The 17,709-nt window shown below is 41.9% G+C and overlaps 1 long non-coding RNA gene across 1 annotated transcript in view; it reads left to right on the top strand.

Moving 5' to 3' along the window:
• The window catches only part of LOC140200086 (uncharacterized), a 28,423-nt gene extending 11,965 nt beyond the window's left edge, over positions 1–16,458 (top strand). The window contains exon 3 of the long non-coding RNA XR_011886557.1: positions 16,249–16,458. This is a non-coding gene — a long non-coding RNA (uncharacterized lncRNA). The remainder of the gene's footprint in view (positions 1–16,248) is intronic.
• The last annotated feature ends 1,251 nt before the right edge of the window (positions 16,459–17,709 follow it).

Raw genomic sequence — 17,709 nt, 5'->3', positions numbered from 1 at the left:
TTGAATCTTGAATCAAATAGTATGATAAAGAAGCCAACTAGTCAAACATTAGGTTTAGAGGTACATTTTAATGATAAATTTAAATAAAGTTGAAAAGGAATTATTTATATTTTGAAAAAGATGTTAAAGTTAAGAATATTTATTTGTAAATGTAAACTTTAAATAGATTATAACAACTTTTACACATTGTGCTATGAATATAGTTGTCTGATATTTGTAATACTTAACATTGCCGTATAACCTGGTGGCATTTAATTAGCAACATATTGCTATTATGCTCAAGCTACATTGAAGTATACTTAAATCGTTTTCCTTCAGTTGGAATTATATTTGTAAATATACACCCATTCACATGAAAGGCTTATCATTGTTTGTAGCTACCTTTAAATAAATATGTATTACTTGAGGCTCTAGGGTGCTTCAGCAAGTCTACAGCTGAAAAAAAATTGGTGAGTTAATTTTTAGCTCCTTCCACTCAGAGGTAAAAGTCCAATACCATTGGACAATTAATTCATTCGAGCCTGGTGCTGTCATCTTGCGTGAGGTCATGTTGGTGCCCCTAACTGTTTCAGGTGAAAAACCACTGGCTGGAGATCTTACAAACAGCTACTTGATCTCGAGTTTTGATTTTCCTCCATGATCAGTTTCAGAACCCCCCACAACAACAAAGATGAATAGGGCAATGATGAAATGTGAATGACCTAATCCTGCTCCTATGGTCTGATGGGAACCTGACTGTGAAAAGACTTGCTACAGGAATTAGAATATTTTCCACATATTGAGATTTCTCCATCAACCAAATTGCGCTCTCATGCTAATTAGGTGAAAGTTTATTGCCCTCTCTGAGTCATCTATCTAGATCCTAAAGGCCAACTCTGAGGGGTCCAGAGCCTCAGGATTCGGAATCTACAAAATTGAGACCGTTGGGAGGAGAGACAATCAAATATTGATTCATTAGTAATTGGGGAAAGGAAAAGATTGCGGCATGGGAGCCTTAAAATCAAGGGGTCAGGCATCCATTCACATGTTAAATGTTGAACATCAGGTAGTCAATTGATTGGATACTGTTCAGAGTGGATGGGAGAGGCTGGGAACACAGTTTGAGAAAAAGATTGGTCATGCAGCACAGGGTGGGTTTCTTAAGCGCATGGCTGTGTCATGTTGTTGCGAGCAAACTCTTAAAAGTAATCCTATATGCAAGGAAATAGGTAGATGTTGTGGACCAGTTAAAGCTGACCACAATCATTTGGCACCTAATTAAGGCTCATTGTGGTATCAATGGCTGACATTGTTCATTGATGTCAAATAAACAAGCGGTCAGGCTTTAGTGAGAGGGTTTCAAATAAAATTCTCTTTTCTGACAATGCGGGGAGAATTTAAAAATGGGATTAATGTAAAATTAGTTTTAATAGGTGCCTGATGGTCAGCATCGTCTGGGTGGCCTGTTTCCGTACTGTATCTCTCTTGGAGTTTAAAAATATTGCGCCACAGAAGAGAATGCAATAACTAAAGCTACGCATTGCCAGCAGCATTTGAGTGGCTGAAGAATCCTCTTATTGGTTAACACTTAGAGCAGCTTGAGAGGATGCACTTTTGGCCTCAGTCTATTTCTAGTTCTGGTTCCTGTAATTGGTTTATTATTGCCAGAATACCAAGATACAGTTAAAAAAAACTTTGCATGCTATTCATACAGTTAACTTCTAAACATAAATACATCAAAGTAATAGAAGCATAAAAAACTTACCTGATTGCAGAACAGTGTTACGTTTGCAGACAAAGTGCTGTGCAGATAGACAACAAGGTGAAGGGTCATAATGAGGTATATTGTGAAGTCAAGAGTTCACCTTCACCATATAGGAGATCCGTTCATGTCTCTTATAACAATGGGATAGAAGCTACCCTTGTACCTGGTGGAGTGTGTTTTCAATCTTTTGTTTCATCTGCCTAATAGAAGGGTGGGGGAGAAGACAGAATGTCTGGAGTAGAAATGGTCTTTGATTATGCTGCTTGCATTTCCAAGCCAGTGAGAAATGTAGACAGTCTATGAAGAAGGGAAAGTTGATTTTGTGATGGAACTAAGCTGTGTCCACAACTCTATGCAATTTCTTGTGGCTTTGGGCAGGGTAGTTACCCATACAAAGCTGTGATGCAACTATAAGAATTGGTGAGGATCAATGTGGTCATGTCAAATTCCCTTAGCCTTCTGAGGATGTAGAGGCACAGGTGTGCTTTCTTGGCCATAGTGTCTACATAGCTCGACTAGGGCAAACTATTGATATTTACACCTAGGAACCTGGAGCTCTCAACCATATGGACCTCAACACCATTAATGCATACTCCACTCCACTTCCTGAAGTCAATGGCCATTTACCTTGCTTTGCCGACATTGAGGCAAAGGATGTTGCATAACACTAGGTTCCCATCCCCTTTCTGCACTCCACCTCATCATCATTTGAGATCCAGTTGTCATATGCAAACGTGTAAATGGAGCTGCAGCAATATCTGGCCACTCAGTCATGAGCGTACAGGGAGTAAAGTACAAACGGTAGCAGACCGAGGCAGCTTACGTCCACAAAATTCTCCTTGATAAGCAGAAAGTGTTGCTTCACCAGCCACATTGTTAACAAAGTTACTCCTTGCAATCTTTGAAATAAATTGGGATGAAAATGAAATGAAGGCCATCAAAGAGCACCCCAAAATTTTGACTGAAGAATAGACAATGACCAACTCTTTAAAATGCTCATATTATTTACCCACCTTGACCTCTAACTGCAATATATCAGTAGCAGTAAGACTGAAATAAAACTCAAATATAAATTGCATGTGTGTATATGAAACAGTTTGACAGATGCAGCTGACATCCGGCATCATTACAATAATAAGGCCCCATTTCTACGATGTCTACTTCCTCTTTTGCTCTGCAATTCAGATTCACAGTCAGTGGCCACATTTCTGAGCAGGAAACCAGCTGCATTCAACCAGTGTTAACAGCCATGAATACTCCGCAGGTCCCTTACACAATTACATCATAATACTTGGGCCTGCCATGAAATTGCATGTCTGGCAGTGTCTGATACAGTCGCAATCCAACTCTGTACCTTTGGACATATTGCCAGGCCATAAGCTTTACCTAACCATGACAATTTCCAGCTTGCTATTTTCTGAGGGCTGCCGTGGGCCTGGAAACGACCACAGGATTCATATTCACCTTCAGCGTCATCACAGTCTTGGCCTAACCTCAGCACTGTAGTGAGTGCCGGATAGGGTCACTGGCAGGTCTTGTGGAGACTATTTTGTTTGCCGAGTGGCATAAAACTGATGAGTATTCCATAAATGTAAATGTGCTGAATAACTGCATTGTGATGGTGCTGCTTGATTACTTTTTGATTAATGTAGGTCGATGAAGGGAGGGATATATTACACCACAGGAGAGCAATCATTTGGCACATCAACTGTATTTTCTTTCTGCCAGAACACTAAATATCCCTCAGCATAAACCACCTATTAACAGAGTAAAAGTGCTGTGACCAGAGGAACAAGGAACAGCTGAAAAACATTTAGTAATTAAATGGAAAGAAGAATGAAAGAGATAATGAAAGGAATTAGTTCACCACTGAGGGTTTGTTCCCCTTTAATCTGTTAACATCTGATGGGTAGCATGGCACCATCTGGAAGGGAGACTCAAAGCAAGATTACAGTTTAGAGGGAAAATAAATCATTTGTCTGCAGCAGATTTTTAAAAAATTTGGTTTGAGGCATAAAAATGACAAGTATTGTTAGTGGATGTGTAGTGACTCAAAGGTTAGCAATAACACTTTGGTTCAGTGACAATTACTAGTGGTTTTTGAATTGTGAGTATAGATTTGTTGCGATTGTAGATTCATCACTTTATCACCATCTTCTCTGGTGCTTGATTCTGTGGAGTTTCATTAAAGTTAAAAAATATTTCAGTGAATAGCTAATAAATTCTCCCACATCTCCCTGAAAGTGCTTAAGCTTTGGATCTATTGATTAAACCATGACAATTTGATATAGTACTGAACTTCTCTTCCTCCTCCTTCCTCCTGCCTCCCCCACTTCCTCCCTCTTCCTCCTTCCTCCCCCTTCCTCCTTCCTCCCCCTTCCTCCTTCCTCCCCCCATTACCCCTCTTCAGTGATCCCTCCTTCCTCCCCTCCTCCTGCTCTCCATCCCCTATTTTCTTCTCCTGTAGAGTTAACTGAAAATGTGTGTGTGGTACTATAAATAGTCACAGTGTATTCAGAGAACAAAATATCTACAGTATAATACATACACACACATACACATTTTTTCCCTTTGTATCTTTTAGAAGAAGCTTAATGAGAGAATGAGACTTATGCAATCACAAAATTCAGCACATCAAATACTGCAGAAGGATCTATACTTAAGGCAGAAATACATAGGTTCTTGATTATCCAGGGATTCAAAGGCTATGGGGTGAAAGCAGGGGAATGGGGATGACTGGAAGATTTGGAACAGCCCATAATTGAATGGTGGAGCAGACTCGATGGGCTGAATGGCCTCTTCTGTTCCTATATCTTATGGTCTAATGGTCTTAAAATGTAAAAGTCAAGGAATTGTAGAGCAATGCAGCAAGGAAACGGGCTCTTTGGCCTAAGTCATCCATGCCAAACAAGATGCCAATCTAAGCTAACCCTATCCGCCTGCATTTGGTTCATATCCCTCGCAACATTTCCTACCCATGTAGAGTCCAAGAGTCTTTTAAATGGTGGTGGACCTGCCTCAACCACTCCCTCTGACAGCTCATCCATATACGCATACTCTGCATGAAATCTAATTTCTACCCTCACCATATCCTTATGCCCTCTAGTTTTTTATTCTATTTTATTGGGGAAAGGACTGCGTGCATTCACCTCATGATTATATACACCCCTGTAAGGCCAAACATCTGTCTCCTACACTCCGATGAATAAGGTCCTAGCCTACTCAGCCTCTCCCTATAATTCAGGCCCTTGTATCCTGGTAACATTCCCATAATTCTTCTTTACACTGTTTCCAGCTTAATGTCGTCTTTCTGATTAACAATGTGACTAAAACTGTACTCAGTGCTCTAGGTGTGGCCTAACCAGCAACCTATGCAACTGCAACATAATGTTCAACTCCTATACACAGTGCACTGACTGATGAACACCAGCATGCCAAACACTTTTCACCACCTGACTATCTATTTGTTGCCCTTCTTTCAGTGAGCTACGTACTTATAATCCTAGGTCCTTCTTCACAACACTCTCCAGGGCCCTACCATACACTTTGAAAGTCCTACCCTGGCTTAACTCCCAAAATACAACTCCTTGCGCTTATCTGGATTGAGCGGCATTTGATTCCTCAACCTACTTACCTAGCTGATAAAAATCCCCTTGTAAATGTTGATAACCTTCTTCACTGTCAATAACAGCACCTATTTTAATTGACTAACCATGCCTTGCATATTCTTATCCAAATTGTTTAAATAAATAATAAGCAGCATTAGACCCGACTCTGATGCCTGTGACTAATGGTATATCATATACCCGTAAGTATCACTAAAAACAGGCCCCCAGTCCAATAACACGACCTTCACGATCACCCACTGTTCTCTACTACCAAGCTAATTATGCATGCACTCAGCCGTCACTTCCTGCATCCACGTGATCTAACCTTCCAGAATAACCTTCCATGCGGGATATTGTCAAAGGCCTTGCTGAAGTCCATATAGATAATGTTGTTATGTTTTGTAACTCCATAACATGAAACTAATTGAAAGCAAAAAGATGGGAGCCCTGGAAAACTTGTGTACTTCATTTTTTGTTTTAAACAAGATGTGCACCTATCATGTGGTAGCATCATGACATATGCAATTAACTGTTTTGCATGTTGTTGCTTGAATGAAATCACCAGAGAAAATTACTGTTAGATACAAAGCAGCTTCTTTATTCGACAAAACAAGGTATAGCAGGCATCATATGGAGATTCTTTCAGTCAAAAGGTCTTGCTGGCCCAACATGGGGCTCGATATTTTATGTGCCAAACATCAAAGGACAACTCCATATTAACAATGTATGGACAATGCTTTCTTTGAAACCACATACGACTTTCATACCCCCTGATTCGCATCCACACCGCTGACGTCCAGATGAATTTTAACCAGCATTGTCTGGACTGGGATTCACAGCTTTTAGGAGCTGCACTCTAAATTAAATCCACAATACATTTCCAGATGTGAAAACTAGTAGCCAAAGTCAATTGCTAAATGTATATGTCCTAAACCCAAAAATCACTCTAACAATGCATATAACCTGTAATGAATCGTTTAATCAAACAAGAATGCTTATTCAAACAATATAGTCATGATATTACTCAAACACTACTGAAATATTAAATACACAACACTCTTCCCTGCTTGGCTACAAACTCCAACTCAATATAGAATGTATCTCCACTATATTAGATTAGATTAGATTAGATTCAACTTTATTGTCATTGCGCAGAGTACAGATACAAAGCCAATGAAATGCAATTAGCATCTGACCAGAAGTGCAAAAGAATAGTATTATTTACAAAATAACTGTGAATAAAAAGTAAGTGCTACAGCATACAGCTACAGCTCTGCCTTTAATACCATCATTCCAAATAAACTGATTCCTAAGCTCTGGAACCTGGGCCTTAGCACTCAGATCTGCAGCTGGACCTTCAACATCCTCACAGACAGGATCCAGGCTGTGAAAATAGGGGACAAGCTCTCCTCTACAATCACTCTGAGCACTGGTGCCTGTGTACTCAGCCCCCTGCTGTACTCACTGTACAGCCATGATTATGTAGCCAAGTTCTCATCAAACTCAATATATAAGTTTGCTGATGACACAACAATTGTAGGCCGTATCTCGGGTAATAATGAGTTTGAGTACGAGAGGAAATTAAGAATCTGGTGGCATGGTGCGAAGACAATAACCTATCCTTCAGCGTCAGCAAGGCGAAGGAATTGGTTGTTGACTTCAGAAGGAGTAGCGGACCGCACGACCCAACTTACATCGGTGGTGCGCAAGTGGAACAGGTCAAAAGCTTTAAGTTCCTCGGGGTCAATATCACAAATGACCTGACTTGGTCCAACCAAGCAGAGTTCACTGCCAAGAAGGCCCACCAGCGCCTTTACTTCCTGAGAAAGCTAAAGAAATTTGGCCTGTCCCCTAAAACCCTCACGAATTTTTATAGATGCACCGTAGAAAGCATTCTTCTAGGGTGCATCACAACCTGGTATGGAAGTTGTCCTGTCCAAGACCCGAAAGAAGCTGCAGAAGATCGTGGACACGGCGCGGCACGTCACACAAACCATTCTTCCGTCCTTGGACTCACTTTACACCGCATGCTGTCAGAGCAGTGCTGCTAGGATAATCAAGGACACGACCCACCCAGCCAATACACTTTTCATCCCTCTTCCGTCCGGGAGAAGGCTCAGGAGCTTGAAGACTCATATGGCCGGATTTGGGAACAGCTTCTTTCCAAATGTGATAAGACTGCTGAACGGATGCTGACCCGGATCTGGGCCGTACCCTCCAAATATCTGGACCTGCCTCTCAGTTTTTTTGCACTACCTTACTTTCCATTTTTCTATTTTCTATTTATAATTTATAATTTAAAATTTTAATATTTGCTAATTCTTACTATTTTTAATATTTTAAATATTTAATATTTGTAATCCAGGGAACAGGAAGCGCAGAATCAAATATCACTGTGATGATTGTCCGTTCTAGTATCAATTGTTTGGCGACAATAAAGTATAAAGTAAAAAGTATACAAATATAAAAGTACTGAGACAGTACAATACGGATGCAATACTGCTTAGCGCTGTGATGAGAGGTTTAGCAGGGTCACAGCCTCAGGGAAGAAGCTCTTCCTGTGCCTGCTGGTGCGGGAGCGGAGGCTCCTGTAGCGCCTACTGGATGGGAGGAGAGTAAAAAGTCCATGGTTAAGGTGAGATGCAGCCTTGATAATGCTTTTCACCCTGCCCAGGCAGTGTTTATGGGAAATGTTCTCAATGGTGGGCAATTGGGTGCCGATAATCCGCTGGGCAGTTTTCACCACACGCTGGAGTGCTTTGCGGTCTGATACGGGACAATTGCCATACCACACTGAGATGCAGCTGGTGAGTATGCTCTCAATGGTACAGCGGTAAAAAGTCCGTCAGTATCCTGGGATGAAGGTGAGATTTCTTGATGCTTCGCAGGAAATAAAGGCGCTGTTGCGCCTTTTTGATCAGGATGGAGGAGTTCAGGGACCAGGTGAGATCATCAGAAGTGTGGACACCAAGGAATTTGAAGCTTGATACATGCTCCACTACAGCTCTGTTGATGTAGATGGGGACATGAGTGTAGCTCCTAGCATGCCTGAAGTCCACAATGATCTCCTTGGTCTTCTGGGTGTTAAGGGCCAGGTTGTTATTGGCACATCACACGGCCAGGTACAGGACCTCGTCCCTGTAGGCCGTCTCATCATCCCCCCTGATCAGGCCAACCACCGTGGTGTGGTCTATGAACTTGATTATGGAGTTTGAACCGTGTACAGGAACGCAGTCAGGTGAGACTTGCGGCTGTGAAACAATCTCAGGTTCTGGGGTCTCCTCTGTGGTGGTTGTAGAAGCTGACTGAGGCTGCAGGAAGTGGTTCTGACAGTTCTGGCCACCTTCTTGTTGCGAACAATTGCCTCTGCACTCCTCAACTGATCAACGTGTCATCTCCAGATGAGACCAGACGCAATCTCCACTGTGTATGAGCGTGGTCCAGTTCTGTCCTTAGTCCTTCCAAGAACCCACTTTTGATCACGTCTGTAGTCCCTCACTAGGTCTGCTTGCCCAGGTGTGAAACATCAAACCCATTTGTTTGAGGAGCCATTCATTCCAGTCATTTTCAGGAGTGACTGAAGCAGTTCCACCACAAACTGTGGTCCACTGCTGCTGACTAAATGTTGTGGAACACCTGTCCTTGCGAAGGGGCTTCTCAAACACTTCAACAATGTGCAAGGCTGTAGTGGATGATATTGGGAATGTTTCTGGCCACTTTGTAGCTGCATCCACTCTTCCCAAGAAATCCGTGCCCATGAATGGTCCAGCCAAATCCACGTGAAGCCTCTGTCAGGGCAATGCAGGCCATTCCCAGGGATGGACAGGCCCTGCTCTTGGCATCTTCTGGACGTGTTGGCATTCCGCACAGTGCTTGGCAAGCTGCTCAATCTGATGATTTATTCCAGGACACCAGACAAAGCTTCGAGCCAATGCTTTCATTTTAACCATGCTTAGATGACTGACATGTTGCTCTTCCAACACACCAGCTCTCAGCTTTGACAGTACAACAATTTGGAATCCCCACTTAAGGCAATCTCCGTCAAGGGCAAGTTCATCTCAGCACTGGTAAAAATGGGGGAGCTGGAGTTGCAGCCAGTTTGGGTGGCCGGGTAGAAATGAAACAGTGCGGGGTCTTCTCTGGTTTCCTTTTGGAGTATCTCTGCCCTAACAGGGTGACTTTCAAAGTTCAAAGTAGACAACAGTAAAGCCACTCCAGGAGCTGATGGTCATGATCACAGACAATGAGTCAATCAGTTCGTGGTGTTGATGGCTGCAGACTATAGCCGGAGATCCAGTTCTCTGCTGAAGTGCCTCATTCAAATTGCACAAATGGTAATGCACGTTCAGCACTGAGGACATTAAACGTCAAATCACAGCTGAAAACAAGTCCACAGCCGGGAGCTATAAGCCGCTGTGGCGATCGAACTTTGCAGCGCGGGACCCAAGACTCCTGCCCTTTCTGCTGGCAGCAGTGAGAGGGAGAGCGGTCAAACGCAGGCAGACAGCATCACACACCCCTTCACTTTCCGCTCTCATCCCCGTCGATTTTAATCTTGATCAATGCCTTAATGGGCGCGGAGCAATGGAGCCAACCACAGGCTCATATTCTGCCATTAGGAATTGACGCAGTGCACACCCCCAGCGACGGCCATAGCTGCACTCCACGCTGAAAACCCAGGAGATTGCAGAAATGCCAAATTGCTCAGTCGGCCCAAAACTACATCCTTAAAAGGGAAGTTACAGGCTGCATTTGATCCCAGTTAAGAAGAAGTGCTTTGAAAAGTTGGTTTTGACTAGAATCAACTCCTACCTGTACTGACTGCAATTTGCCTATTGCCACAATAGGTCTGTGGCGGACACCGTCTCAGTGCCTCTTTATGCAGCCTTGGATCACCTGTACCACACTAATACTTACGTCAGGCTGCTGTTTATTGACTATACCGCAGTGTTTAACACAATCATTCCTACAGGTCTGGTCAAAACCTAGGCCTCTGGATCTGGATCCTCAGATTTCTCAGTGGAAGACCACAGTCTATGTGGTTTGGAAATAACATCTCCACCTCACTGACAATCAGCAATGGCGCACTTCAAGGATATATGCTTAGCCCACAGTTCTATTCTCTCTGCACCCATGACTATGTGGCTAGGCACAGCTCAAATGCCACCTATAAATTTGCTGATGAAGTAACTATTTTTGACAGAATTACAGATGGTGATGAGAAGCCGTATAGGAGTGAAATGTACCAGCTAGTTGGGTTGCGTTGCAGCAACAACCTCGCACTCAACATCAGTAAGACCGAAGAATTGGTTGTGGACTTCAGAAAGGGTAAGTGGAGGGAAAACACACTAGTGCTCATAGAAGGGATTAGAAGTGGAAAGAGTGAGCAATCTCATGCTCCTGGGTGTCAACATCTCTGAGGATCTATTGTGGGCCCAATGTATTGATACAGTTACAAAGAAGGCACGACAGTGGCTAGGCTATATTTCTTTATGAGTTTGAGGAGATTTGGCATGTCACCAAAGACACTCACAGATTCCTACAGATGTACCGTGGAGAGCATTCTGACTGCCTACAACACCATCTGGTCAGGGGGGTGGGGGAGAACCACTGCACAGGATCGAAATAACCTGCAGAAAGTTGTAAACTCAGTGAGCTGCATCATGGGCACTAGCCTCCTCAGCATCCAAGATATCTTCAAGGAACGATGCCTCAAAAAGGCAGCACCCATCACTCAACCTGAGTCTGATTCTGAGAAGAAAAAGAAGAGTATCCAGTAGCATCGTAGAATGTCTGCAAGATTTCGCCGTCGATCACTGGCACTATCTTTTTTTTTGGGCGTGTGTGTGCGTGCGTGTGCATCTGCATGCGTGCGTCTGTGCGTGTGTGATGTTGGCGGGACGATGTCTTTTTTATGCCTTTACAAGGCGCGGAGCGAGAGAGAGAGACTGTGTAGCGCACCACTCCTCACACAGACATTTCTCAGTATTTTTCCCTTTATTTTATGACGTCGAATTGCGATCTCAACACTCAACCCGGCACGGATGGAAAGCGGACCCGACTGAGTTTGAACCCGGGAACCTCTGTTCCAAAGTCCGGTGCTGACGTCATTGCGCCACCGGCCGGCCCAGGTCACTGGCGCTATCTTGCTGGAAGTACCCTTTTCGATTTGTGTTCAGGAGAATACATCGAGAGGCATGTCCTCTTCTGTAAATATTTAGGGTATTTCCTTTTCCAAAGGTAAGTGGGACAATCCATTCACATTTCCACGCCTAGTCATCCTTTTGAATTTGATCTTGTAATTGTGTCCTCCCATCTCTGCATCCGTGCTGCTGCCTTTAGCGGAACACCATTCTATGGATTGAAAACGGACACTTGTGGGTGATGATCAGTAAGAAGGGTAAACTCTCTCCCATAAATGAACCAGTTAATACATTTTACACCCCAAGCCAGACTCAAGGCTTCTCTGTCAATCTGTGTGAACTATTTTCTGCAGCAGTAAGGGAATGTGATTCAAAGCCTATGGGGTGTTCACTTCCATCAGTCATCACATGTGATATGACTGCACATATACCAGAAGGCGATGCATCACGGGCAAACTTCACTGGACGATGTGAATCATAATGAGTGAGTACAGTGTCTGGTGTCACCTTTTCCTTTACCTTTTCGAAAGCCACCTCACTCTGCTTTGTCCATTATCATTTCTTCCTGATCTGTAGTAATGAGTTCTAGTGCCCAAGAAGAGTGTTGTAACCTGTCTCCCAGTGGCACTTACATCCACAGTGACGAAGTGATTTGAGAGGCCGGTATTGAAGTATATCAGCTCCTGTCTAAGTGGCAACTTGGATCTGCTCCAGTTCTCCTACCGAGGCAACAGGGCACACAACCTTGGAATATCTGGACAGCAAAGATGTATACATCAGGATGCCCTTTATTGATTACAACTCAATATTTAATACCATCATCCCCTCAAAGCTAATCAATAAACTCCAAGACAATATCCCCTTGTGCAATTGGATCCTGGATTTCCTCACTTGTAGACCCCAGTCAGTTCAGATTGGCAAAAACATCTCCTCTACAATCTCCATCAGCAGAGGGACACCACAGGTTTGTGTGCTTAGCCCCCTGATCTACTCGCTTTACACCTATGACTGTGTTGCAAAGTACAACTTCAACACCAGATTCAAGGAGCTGATGGCACCACTGTTGTGGGCTGTATCAAAGATGATGAATCAGCATACAGGAAGGAGATTGAAAATCTGGTTGAATGGTGTAGTAACAACAAACTTTCACTCAATGTAGAGCTGATTGTGGGCTTACGGAGAGGGAAACCAGAGTCCATGAGCCAGTAATTATTGGAGTATCGGAAGTAGACAGAGTCAATAACTTTAAATTTCTGGGTGTCACTATCTCAGAGAGCCTGTCCTGGACCTATCATATAAATATAATTGTGAAGAAAGCACAACAGTGCCTTGAGTTCCTTAGGAGCCTGTGGAGATTCAACAAGTCATCAAAAACCTTGGCAAACCTTTATAGATGTGTGGTGGAAAGTGTGCTGACTGGCTGCATCACGGCCTGCAAAGGGAGCCCGAATACCTTTAAGTGGAAAATCCTACAAAAGTTAATGGATTTGGCCCAGTACATCATGGGTAAAACCTTCTCAGCCATTGAGCACATCCACATGAAAGGTTGCCATAGAAATGCAGCATCCATCATCAAAGATCTTCACCACCCAGGCCATGCTCTTTTCTCGCTGCTGCCATCAGGTAGATGGTACCTCAAGACTCCCATGACCAGGTTCAAGAACAGTTACCACCCCTCAAACATCAGGCTCTTGAACAAAGAGGGATAAGTACACCCATTCTACTTCTGGTGTTCCCACAACTGATGGTCTCACTTTAAGGACACTTTGTCTTGGTAGTTCATGCTTGTTATTTATTGCTATTTGTTGTCCATTTGCACAGTCTGTTGTCCATTGATTCTGTTTACAGTTACAATTCTGTAGATTTCTGTAGATCTAAGTATGCCAGCAGAAAAAGAATCTCAGGGTTGTGTGTGGTGACATGTATGTACTCTGATAATAAATTTTACTTTGACTTTGACTTTTGAGTTTGAAGGAGTGGAGCATAGTAGCCAGGTTTTTGGCAGGAACCTGTTATAGTAATTGAGAAATCCTAAAAAGGACCACAACTGTGACACATCCTTTCTTCTTGGGGTATCCACCACTTATTGAATTTTCTTAATACTCATGTATAATCCTTCTGCATCGATGGCTTAAAAAATTTACACTTGTTGTGTCACGCTGTGAGCCCTTAATCTTCTAATCTTTATAACATTGTCTTGAGAGTTTGGAGATGTACCTTGTCATCCTTATCGGTAACGATGATGTCATCCAGGTAACCCTGAGTGCCTGGACAGTCTTACAGCACCTGGTCCATAGCTTTCTGCCAGAGCGCAGGTACAGTTACTACTCCAAAAATAAGCCTATTATAGCGATAAAGATCTTTGTGAGTGTTTATGGTGAGCAACAAGTTGGACACTTCTTCCATCTCCATTTGTAGGTAGGCCTCAGCTAAGTTCACCTCGCTGAAATGTTTTCCTCCAGAAAGATATGCAGAGATATCCTCTATCCTGGGCAGAGGGTATTGATCTACTTTCAGTACTGGGTTGATGGTAACCTGAAAATCACCACAAATCCTGACAGACCCAATCTTCTTGGCCACTGGAACCACAGGTGTTGTCCATGGGCTCCACTCAAACTTGGAAAGAATTCCTTCAACCTCCATGCAATCCAGCCCACTGGCTACTTTATTGTGGATGATATAAAGAACCAGAAGTGCTTTGCAAAACTTAGGTGTGGCATTTTCATTTAAAACAATTTTGCCCTTGAAGTCTATGAGTTTTCCATTGCCATCCCTGAACACTGCTGTGGCACTATCCGGTACCTTTCTTAGTTTGCTTTCAAGTTGCCTCTCTTGCAGGGGATATGGCATGCAAGTGGTGGATCGATCTATAATCAAGTTGCAGTTGTCTTAGCCAATTATGCCCTCAAAATGCTGGCCCTCCTGTTTTATCAAATACAAGCCCAGTGTGGCTTGTTGGTTGTTGTATCTCACTGTTATAAATGTTATTCCCACAGGAATTATCTTTTCTCCACTACAAGGTCTTAGTTGGATAGTTGCAGGGTTCAGTTCAGTATCTTTGAATTGCCATTCAAACTCATTTTGTGTAATGTCAGCCAAGTCAGAATCCAATTCCATTTTAATTAATTTGCCATTCACTTCTGTTGTAAGCCATATTGCTCGTCTATTGTTAGTTTTCATATTATAAATCTCAAGGCTACTCAGTCCTGTGTCACTCTCATCATTATTGAATTTTTCATCAACAGCATGCAGATTAGTGCTCTTTTGAATCTATAACTTGACTTTTTAACTTTTTTATTCCCTGCGCAGTACTCTTATTTTTGTCTGCCTGACATGCTCTTTCACCTTTAAATCTGCATTGGTCTGGTGTATGTGAGTCCCTGTCAAAACAGTAACACAATTTGTTCAGCTAGGCTGGATTCTGTTTAGACATTGCAATTATGTTCACACTCACTTTCATTCTTGACTACAATTCAATTTTTTCTCTGTCTGCTGTTTCCATTGATTTCACTATTTCAATCACACTTTTAAATGTAAGTTGTGCTTCAGTTAGGGACCACTTTTGTTTGCTTTCTTGTAAGATTCCACAAACTAAACAATGTCTCAGTGTATCATTAAGACCATCACTGAACTGACAATGCTAGACAATCTCTTTAATTTAGCCATGTATGCTGAAAAACGCTTCTTTTTGATTCTGCTTATGAAACCTAAAGCATTTTGCAGTCAACAATAGTTTTAGTTCTAAATGTTTCTGCATTACTTTTATGATATCAGCTCAGCTAATTTTGGCTGGTTTGTTTGGAGCAGTCAAATTTCTAAGCAAACTGTATGTCTTTAAACCCAATGCACTCAGCAAAACTGGTACCATTTGAATTAGAATACTGCTCAATTAGCTCAATGTGCATATTCCAATTATTTCTTGTGCAATTGAATGTGCCTGTCTTTCTGATATAGCCAGCCCTTTCTGCTTTTTTTTATTTCTGTTTGTGTCACCCAGTACTCACTGTTTATAGACTGGTGAATGTGTTTGTTTTCTGCCTTTTGTTTTACTCAATCATCTTTCCTTTCTGAAGAAAAAAAAAGTTCTGTACTTTTTTAGACTTAACCATTTCTTTCTGTGCTTTTTAAAAATTTGAATGTCTTGCTGCACTTCAAAAGGTAGGTATTTATCTCGGGTTCATTTTAAAAATAACTCATCGCCACTGTTATGTGTTATAACTCCAAAATAGTAAACTTATTGAAAGCAAGAAGATGGGAGCCCTGGAAAACTTGTGTACTTTATTTTCTTATTTTAAACGAGATGTACATGTCTCACATGGTAATGTCATGATCTATGCAATTCACGTTTTTTTTACATATAACTCATAATGAATTATTTAAATAGACATGAATGCTTAATCAAAAAATATATTTAGAATATTACTCAAATAGTACTGATATATTAAATACCCAACAAATGTCACCACCCTGACCTCATCAATCCTCTATGTTACCTCTTTAAAAAAACTCAACAGATTTGAGAGACATTATTTCTAATATACAAAGCTGTACAGATAACCTTAGTCAGTCCTTATCTATTCAAATGTTGGTATATCCCTGCCCCTCAGAATCACCTCCAGTAATTGATGTTTGGCTCACAGGTCTGTAGTTTTTTGCTACACTTCTTAAATAACAGTACAACATTAACCACTCTCCAATCTTCGAACTACATCATTTGCTAAATTTAAATGCAAGCTTATTTCATTTTTTTCAGATGCTGTGGATCGTCATCTACATGCAAAGGTTTAGCAAGAACAAATCCAGGTTTCAGTGTACCGTGGTTCAATCTGACCTGGTTTGGAAGATTATTTGCACGATTACTGAGAAACCAGTTTCTTTGCAGTAAGCTATCGTTCTTAAATGTCTTGAAAGTATATAGTAAAAAATAAAAGAGAATGGTTGTTGAACTGGAATTGTAATGTAACTTGCTGTCAGCTATTTCTTACATGGAACTTTCAGTTTGACTTATAAATGCAAAATTTTACAGTTTAAGTGATGAACAAAGAATAACCGAAGCTTAAGTTTCTGGAAACTTCTTGTTAAATGTCAGTCATTTATAATGTAAGGAACCATTCTTCCTTTCAGAGTGAGACATAAAATGCATCTCCTGTCCCTACTAAAGTAGTCTCTGAGTGTACATTTTGTTTGTGGTCTTCTGCTGCAGTAGCCCCTCCGTTTCAATGTTCAACACACACAAAATGCTGGAGGAACTCAGCAGGCCAGGCAACATCTTTGGAAAAGAGTACAGTCAACATTTCGGGCTGTGACCCTTTGGCAGGATGTAACTTTTTTTCCATTGATGCTGTCTGGCTTGCTGAGCTCCCCCAGTATTTTGTGTGTGTTGCTTGGATTTCCAGTATCTGCAGATTTTCTCTTGTTTGTCAACGTTCAACATGTTGTACCTTCATAGATACTCTTCTGCACACCACTGTTGCATCACATGGTTATTTGAATTACTGTCACTTTCCTGTTAGCTTGAACCAGTCCAACCATTCTCCTCTGACCTCTCTCATTAACAAGACATTTTTGTCCACAGGACTGCTGCTCACTGGATGTCTTCTATCTTTTGCATAATTCTCTGTAAACTCTAGAGACAGTTGTGTGTGAAAATCCCAGGAGTTCAGCAGTTTTTGAGGTACGCAAATCAGCCTTTTAGTACCAACCATTATTCCATGGAAAAAGTCACTTAGATCACATTTGGTCGTCACTTTGATTCTTGGTCTGAACAACAACTGAACCTCTTGACCATGTCTGCATGCTTTTCTGCATTGAGTTGTTGCCACATCATTGGCTGATTAGATATTTGCATGAATGTGCAGGTGTACAGGTGTACCTAATAATGTGGCCATTGTATATTCAGTTCCTGCTTTATCAACAAATGAAGATCTAAATGTTTTGCTGAAATAATGGTACAAATAAGGGCACAAAGAAGGGAAAAATATGGGAAAAGTGCTCAAATATTACACAATCACTGGCCTCAGCAGTCAATGATATTGGATTAGATTTTTGCCTTTAAACATCTAAACATAGAAAACCTATGCCCTTTGGCTCACAAAGCTGTCCTGAACATGTCCTTACCTAAGGTTACCCATAGCCCTCTATTTTTCTGAGCTCCATATACCTGTCCAGGAGTCTCTTAAAAGACCGTATCTTCTCCACCTCCACCACCGTTGCC

Source organism: Mobula birostris, chromosome 7 (assembly GCF_030028105.1).
Source record: "Mobula birostris isolate sMobBir1 chromosome 7, sMobBir1.hap1, whole genome shotgun sequence".
NCBI lineage: Eukaryota > Metazoa > Chordata > Chondrichthyes > Myliobatiformes > Myliobatidae > Mobula > Mobula birostris.
Note: the sequence above shows the minus strand (reverse complement) of the source record. Positions and strands in the feature narration are given on the sequence as shown.